The sequence below is a fragment of the Mytilus californianus genome, unplaced genomic scaffold, assembly GCF_021869535.1.
Source record: "Mytilus californianus isolate M0D057914Y unplaced genomic scaffold, xbMytCali1.0.p SCAF_1, whole genome shotgun sequence".
Taxonomy (NCBI): Eukaryota; Metazoa; Mollusca; class Bivalvia; order Mytilida; family Mytilidae; genus Mytilus; species Mytilus californianus.
The window spans coordinates 67,371,565-67,378,937 of record NW_026262581.1 but is presented as its reverse complement, the minus strand read 5'-3'; the positions used below and the strand labels follow the sequence as shown (position 1 = coordinate 67,378,937).

Here is a 7,373-nt window from a genome sequence, read left to right as displayed (position 1 = left end):
AAGAATGAGATTAGTGTCATACATTTATATTGTATAAAAACAGCTTTTGCATTAAGATTAAATAGAAATGTAAAAACATATTAAGCTTAATTCTCCATTGAATAATTAAGAAATATAAACAAGTCTAAATTGAAAACAACGTTCAAACCTATGATTGCGTTGGATAAAAACCGCAATTTTTATACGTGTGCATGCAAAACAAATTTCTTGGTAGAGGAGTCTAAATACAGCACAAACAACATTTTCCAAAAGACAAAAAAAGAGAAAAAGTATATTTTAACAAAACGCATTTGACTAGCAGGTGGAACAACGGATGTTCTTAAACCCTGCTGACTGCCATTGGCGATTGCCAAATAAACGGATCACAAGATGTAACATAATGGATCTTAATTATTAATTTAATATATATAGTTTAAACATATTTTATTTGCTAAATATCAGCAAAATGGATGACACACAAGTAAATCATACTTATGAAGTCTTCTCCATATTACAATACAAGTATATATACAATAATAACATTATGAGCATGCATGTTAAGCTAACAAATTCATTAAATATTATACGAACTATAAATAAAAAGAAAAAAAGAACAAGAAGAATGGAAAAGGAGGAAAAGAAAAAGAAGCAAATTATATTTTCTGTGATGTTGACTTAGGTTTGATGGTGATGATCATCCGTGCCGGTAGCAATAATATTTTATGAAGGTACTAGAAATCTGTTAGACCTTTTAATAAAATCTTGAACATGTTTGAAAATTAGGAGATTTTGTTCATTCGAAAGTTCAAGATCTCCGCAAGTTAATAGTTTAGTATCAATAATAAAGTTTTCAGTAAGCCAATTAAGATTGTTAAGTAAAATTTCTCTACATGTAGTGTATTTTGGGCAAACTAAAATAAAATGATGAACATCCTCAATATCAGATCCACACTGACACGAAGGATCCAGTATAATGTTAGCTTTGAAAAGGTCAGAGTTCAAAAATGAAGCGGAACATCGCAATTGAGTTAAAATAATATTCAGTTTCCTCGGACCCTACATATAATACGGCTCAACTCTACTCTGAACACTTTCATTTTTCAATTCTCTCTTAAATTTAGATATAGAGTCGGTGTTTCGAATTTTGACGTCAAGCTTATTCCATTCTCGTATTGTGGATGGAATAAAAGATTCAGTGGTAAGGGAAAGTCTACAAAATGGAACAATAATATTTTGACCGTTTCGCAACAGATAGTTGGTTGTACTTTGTATACATGGGGGGGGACAAGATTACACAGGTACTGAGGTGCATGTTTTTTATTTATATTATAAAACATCTGTAATTTTCTTCTTCTTCGTCTTTCATATAAAGATTCCCAGCCAACCTCAGAGTACAGAGTATCAGTTTTAGTGAAGATTGGTAGACCTGTTGCAATTCTTGCGGCTTCCAATTGCAAATTTACTAATTTATTTGAATAACATATCCCACAATTATCCCACACTTCCGTGGCATATTCAAAAATGGGTCTAATAAAAACTGGATAAAGTTTTTCTAAATTATTACGAGACAGTCGATATTTAAGTTTACGCAGAACATTAAGGTGTTTCTTTACACTTGTAATTATACCTTCAATATGATTGTTCCATTTTGCGTCACAACTAAAGGTAACTCCCAGGTGCTTATGCGATGTTTTTATAGGGATAGTTTTATCATTTAGGGAAAAGTTGAGATCTGGTATCTCGATATTTGAAAATATCATAATTTCTGTTTTATCAGGATTAAATGACATAAGCCATTTAGTTGACCAAACATCCAGCTCTTTCAGGTCGCGGTCGATCACAGATTTAATCTGTTCCCCATCGCTACCGGAATAACTGAATGAAGTGTCGTCTGCAAATAGCATACACAGCGATGTAAGCTTATCAGCAATATCAGTAATATATAAAACAAAGAGAAGAGGGCCCAAAATAGATACAATATATATACATAAGGTTCCAACTCTTTCTGGCAAAGTTGATCTTGGATGAATTTTTAGGTCACATTTTGTCATAACGCTTTTCGTATTGGTCTTATACATCCTTGGCTTTCATATGTTTGGGCGTTACTGATGAAGGCTAATGCAGACAAATGTTTCGGACACACGAAATAAATGAAGTGTTATATTCATATTCTGTATCCCATAACAAGTATCCCATTTTAACGCCAAATGTTCTGAATGTCTAAATTTGTATATCAAATTATTTTTCATGTGAAAACATGAATAACTCTACCCTTTAAAAGAACAAATCTGTAATTGAAAACCTATTGTTTAAATTTAACATAATATATTTGAAAAATAATTTATTCAACTTGCAACTTGCATACTTATCTTAAATCTTAGTCTTCACACAATTTCTAAATTCGTATTTCTATTTTTTGTTCCCGCTTACGATAGTAGATGGCCATTATTTTTTTCTGGTCTAAGCGTCCGTCCGTCTCGAATCAGTTAAAGGTAGTTTTCCATCAGGGTTTGGACACATCAACGTGAAACTTAGTGCACATGCTCATTACGATGTGAACTATTCATAAATCTTTTCAAAATGTATTTTCTACCATTGATCGATTCGAGAATCCAAATGTCAAAAGTACTTTCAACAATTAAGCCAACTGTGCAAACTTGCATAACTGATTAGCGTTCATAGGTAAATTTATAAAATTTAAGATTTGAAGACAAAATAAAATCTGTCGCCACAATTGTGTCGTTTTATTAAATAGTTTATCATTATTACGTCCTAATTTATCATGTCAATTTTGCAAACAAATGGAATCAACTATTGTTATCATACTAGTAAACTATATTATTACACTTGGGTCTTGTGTAAATCAGCTTACACTAATGCAGTAAAAAGGTGGATATTTTTCCTCTAAAACTTTCATATTGTGAATATACATTTTTAGTGAGATACATCTTTAGATAATTAAAGGCAACACGTCTTACAATTCTTTGTATTTTGGGACCAAATTGGAGAAAGATAATAAAGAATGGTTTTCACATTCCATAGATTCCAAGATTAGGTATTGTTAACAATTCAAGGAGTCCTGCCAATCTGATCAGATATCTTTATTTTAATTATATTGGTTTCCTGCTTATTTCTTTCGTAATTTGCACAGAAACAAATGGACGATGTTGGGAGACAGCCCGACACGGACCATTTATGATATCGATCAAAGACTATCACTTAAAACAGGATTCTGTTTAGCAAATATTTTCTGGAATTTTTTTTTTCCATTTCTTTACGTTTTGTAGAGGATGTACCTGCACCCAACAAATATGAATACGAAAAGAAAAGAATCGAGCGAGGATCAAAGTTTTCAATGGGCAAACGATTCAATATGCCAAACAGTGAGTGTTTATGCTGATTACAGGATGGGTTGACATGATATTTGCAATGCTAAACGTTCATTTGAATAGAATTGTAACAACTTTAATTCCTACATGAATAACTGTCTGATCCTGGTGGCATTCTTTCATCTTATCTGAGGGTCTGGAATGGGGAGGGGTTCTTCGTTTTTTATTCTTCAATTTATTTCTAAGAGATTTTTTCTGTATTCTTTATGTTTCAACACCCTATTATTCTCTATTCTATATTTTGTTGCCCTTTATTTTGCACTTTTTATCCATTATTTTCTATTCTGTAATTCCCACCCAGACCCTCATATCTAGTCTCTCTTTTTTTTTCAAATTGTATGTTTTGTCATTGTATTCATTATTTTAATTCATTTACTTTTAGTAAAAAGTCCATTGTTTGTGAAATTTCGATTTCTTCATAAGTCATTAAACTGAGCTATTTTCCGATCTATGTACTAACTATTTTCATTTGTCTCATATTAACCGTTTCATTTAATATGATTTCTCTGTTTTTCTTTAACTCTAAAGTTTACTTATATCATCATCCATAGTCTTAACTGTGTTGCTCTCTTGAACCTCGAAATTCTTTTTTTTCTCTGTTGTAATGACGTCAACAGGTCATATACCATAGTATAATACGTCGATATGTGCATTGTTAAAAGTCAAAAGCTATCTGTAAAAGTTTATATATTTTCTTGTAGTTTTTAGTTTTATTGTTTTCCACTATTCAATTTTGCGCCTTTCTGGTTTCTTCGTTTATTTTTTGTAATCATTTATTTGACCAGGCATGAAGGACAACCCAGGCCCTGGAACATATACGCCGAAACTACTTAAATTATCACCAAAGTTTTCAATGAAGGGAAGAACATTGATCATTAGTAAAAGTAAGTTATGACGAAAGAACATTCAAATGAGTTATGTGCAACTCATCTCGTTGTCGCAAATATTACTTGCATGTAAAACACAAATCCATCAAAATTCAACATAACAGTACGAATAATTTTTTAATCCACACAAACTCATACTTCAAAACCATGTTCACACACGCATGTAATGAAGCATATATGCAAACTTGCCAAAATAGGTAAAAAAGCATAATAAAATCACCGAACTTCAATGCAAATTAAAAAAGGGAGGAATTTTATAAAAAAAAACTGACAAAATCAAACGCTATCAACCAACGGAACAATTGAAAACAACTGCCATATTCCTGACTTCATACAGGCATTTTTACTAAAAAATTATACCAGGAGTGTATATTCGAAATACTATATTTTGAAATATTATATGATGTTCAAAATGAATAGATATAATGTGTCCAATACCAAAGGAGTAACAAAATCGTCCTACATTTCTATAATTAATCTGCATGCGTTGCTATAGGTTTATCTCGCATAAAAGATATATGGACTTTGGAGCGATCTTCACGCATAGTTTTGGAATATAATTTTTTCTATTATTTTTATCTTTAATAAGATATTTAAGCTTAAATTTTTTTCTTAACTGAAGAGGCTAAGTCAGCATTTAACGTTCTCTCCTTCATACCATTTGGTGAACTTTCCTTGTGTTTTGTTACCAGAAGTTTCATTTAACATGTACAAATTTCTATCTTTGCCACTTGGTTTTAGGTATATCAAGTATGCATTTGTCCTAAGTCAGGAACCTGTTGTTCAGCGGTTGTCGTTTGTTGATGTGGTTCATAAGTGTTTCTCGTTTCACGTTTTAATATAGATTAAACCGTTGGTTTTCCTGTTTGAATTGTTTACACTAGTCATTTTAGGGCCCTTTATATCTTGCTGTTCGGTATGAGCCAAGGCTCTGTGTTGAAGGCCGTACTTTGACCTATAATTATTAACTTTTTATACATTGTGACTTGGATGGAGAGTTTTCTCACTGGCACTCATACCACATCTTCTTATTTCTATTGAATGCATTGCAGATTTAGCGTTTTTCCGTCTTTTGAGCTTCATCATGATACATGCAAGTGCTATTTGATTACGAATCATCCTATTAACTTTCAACAGTTTTCTCATTCCAAATTATAACAAAGCCTTATTTTCTACCTCGTACCAGTCATTATCCCGTTTTTCTCCCTTTCCCTGCTTGCGCCATTTTCTTAACTTGTATAACTGTTCTATTAGTGACAACACTTGTACGGTGTTGATTTAACGAAATCAATAAAAGAACTTTAGTGACCATATATGCAATTATGGGGTCAAAATCTGGAAACCCCTCTCTGCAATAATTTTAGAATACTTTTAGTAACTATGACCTTGACCTTGGGAGCAATGAACTTAAAATCAATAAGCATCCTCTCATTTTTAGTGACCATGCATGTATATATGTTTCGTTGGAATCCCATTAAAGATTCTAGAGTTTTCATCCAGAAACTTCTCTTGAGCACTTATTTCAATCTATTTTTATGTAAATATGACTTGGGTCTTGGAAACAGTCATCTCAAAATAAGTAGGAATATTCCACTCATTATATGTAACAACATGTTAAAGGTTTTCGTGTACTGTTCTAGAATACCGATTAATTGGATACTCCTTTCCTGCACTAATTTCGGTCTTTTAAAGGAACCATTCCCTTAACCCTAAACATAGTGATCTCAAAATCAGTAGAGATTTACCTTTCATAATATGCGACCATATTGTCATGTCAGGTTGCAGTATGAAATTAAGTTTGTTTCTTTTTCATCCGGAAACCAAATGACTGATTTTCTGGAGGAAGAATTAACTATATTTTGCGTTTATATGCAAAAATTACACACATCGTAAATTTGCATCACGGGTTTTAAGCCCCGTTCACATGCACATATTTGCATAAGTATGCTTATATGCATATATGTATGTAAAAATACATATAGTTGGAAAACGTGTTTATGGTGTTTCCGCACCATAAATCGAGTTCTTTATATCGAAATGCATGGTCACCTGATCACATATAGTGACTGATTTTTAGTTTACTACGTCTGAAGTCACAGGAACTATAGATATATCGAAATTGATAAACGAAAAAGTAACCGGATTACACATCTAGAACCTTGGAAGGGATTGAAACCAAGTTTTACTGATGATTAGTGGACAATCTCTATCCATTGTGAGATCATTGTGTCCGAGGATAAGTTCATAGTTACCAACAATTTAAAATGAGTCCAGGAAACGGGTATCCGGATTATAATCCACAAACTTAAAAGGAATTACTGCGAAATGTTTAGTGCTACACACGCCTTTTGCACATTTGCATCTACATACATAAATAAATTTGTACATTTGCATATTAATTTACATACAGATGTAAATTTTCCATGTGAACAGGGCTTTATGGTTCGGTCATGCAAATGTACACTCGTTGTTAATTTGCATACGTGTTTAAACCAATGCAAAAATAATTTCTATGAGAATTATATCATTAGATTTTAAGTTACATTTTCTGGATGAATGTTTAATTTGGAAAAGTTTTAAATTATATAACATACATTTCTTATTTGTACTGTGTATTTTGTCTTCTTTTCATCTAATTTTCTTTTTCCGTTCTTAATTGAATTCTTTTGAAATACATGTACTTGTAATAAAACTTGACATTCTTAATTTCCAGGTGGGAACACTCCATCCCCAAATTCATATAGCATCCCACCTGAGATTAAATTGAACGACAAGAACGCTGGAGTTACCATAAAGAGCAGAGCGAGCCCTTACGTGTATTCCGGATTTCGCTCAACAAAACTTGTCGATGGATGCAACATGGAAGTACCAGAAAAGGCGTAATCGATATTGATCCTATTATTTAAGGTCACTTGCGCAACCATATGTTTTGTAATTAATTACGTGCTTTATGAGAGAAAATAAAGGAAGTGGAGTATTATTTTACGTATATCTGAGCTATTTTTAATTTGTTTATACCCTTTCACTTATTTTTACACATGCTACAGATGGCTCTAAGTATATACCTTCAGATTTTGCTTATAATTATAATGGGAAACGAATTAGAAATCGAACATAC

The 7,373-nt window shown here is 32.1% G+C and overlaps 1 long non-coding RNA gene across 1 annotated transcript; it reads left to right on the top strand.

The window, feature by feature from the left end:
- The first annotated feature begins 3,269 nt into the window (after positions 1-3,269).
- On the top strand, positions 3,270-7,373 carry LOC127707357 (uncharacterized). The gene is made up of 3 exons (XR_007984805.1): positions 3,270-3,362; positions 4,154-4,252; positions 6,969-7,373. It is a non-coding gene; the product is annotated as an uncharacterized LOC127707357 (long non-coding RNA).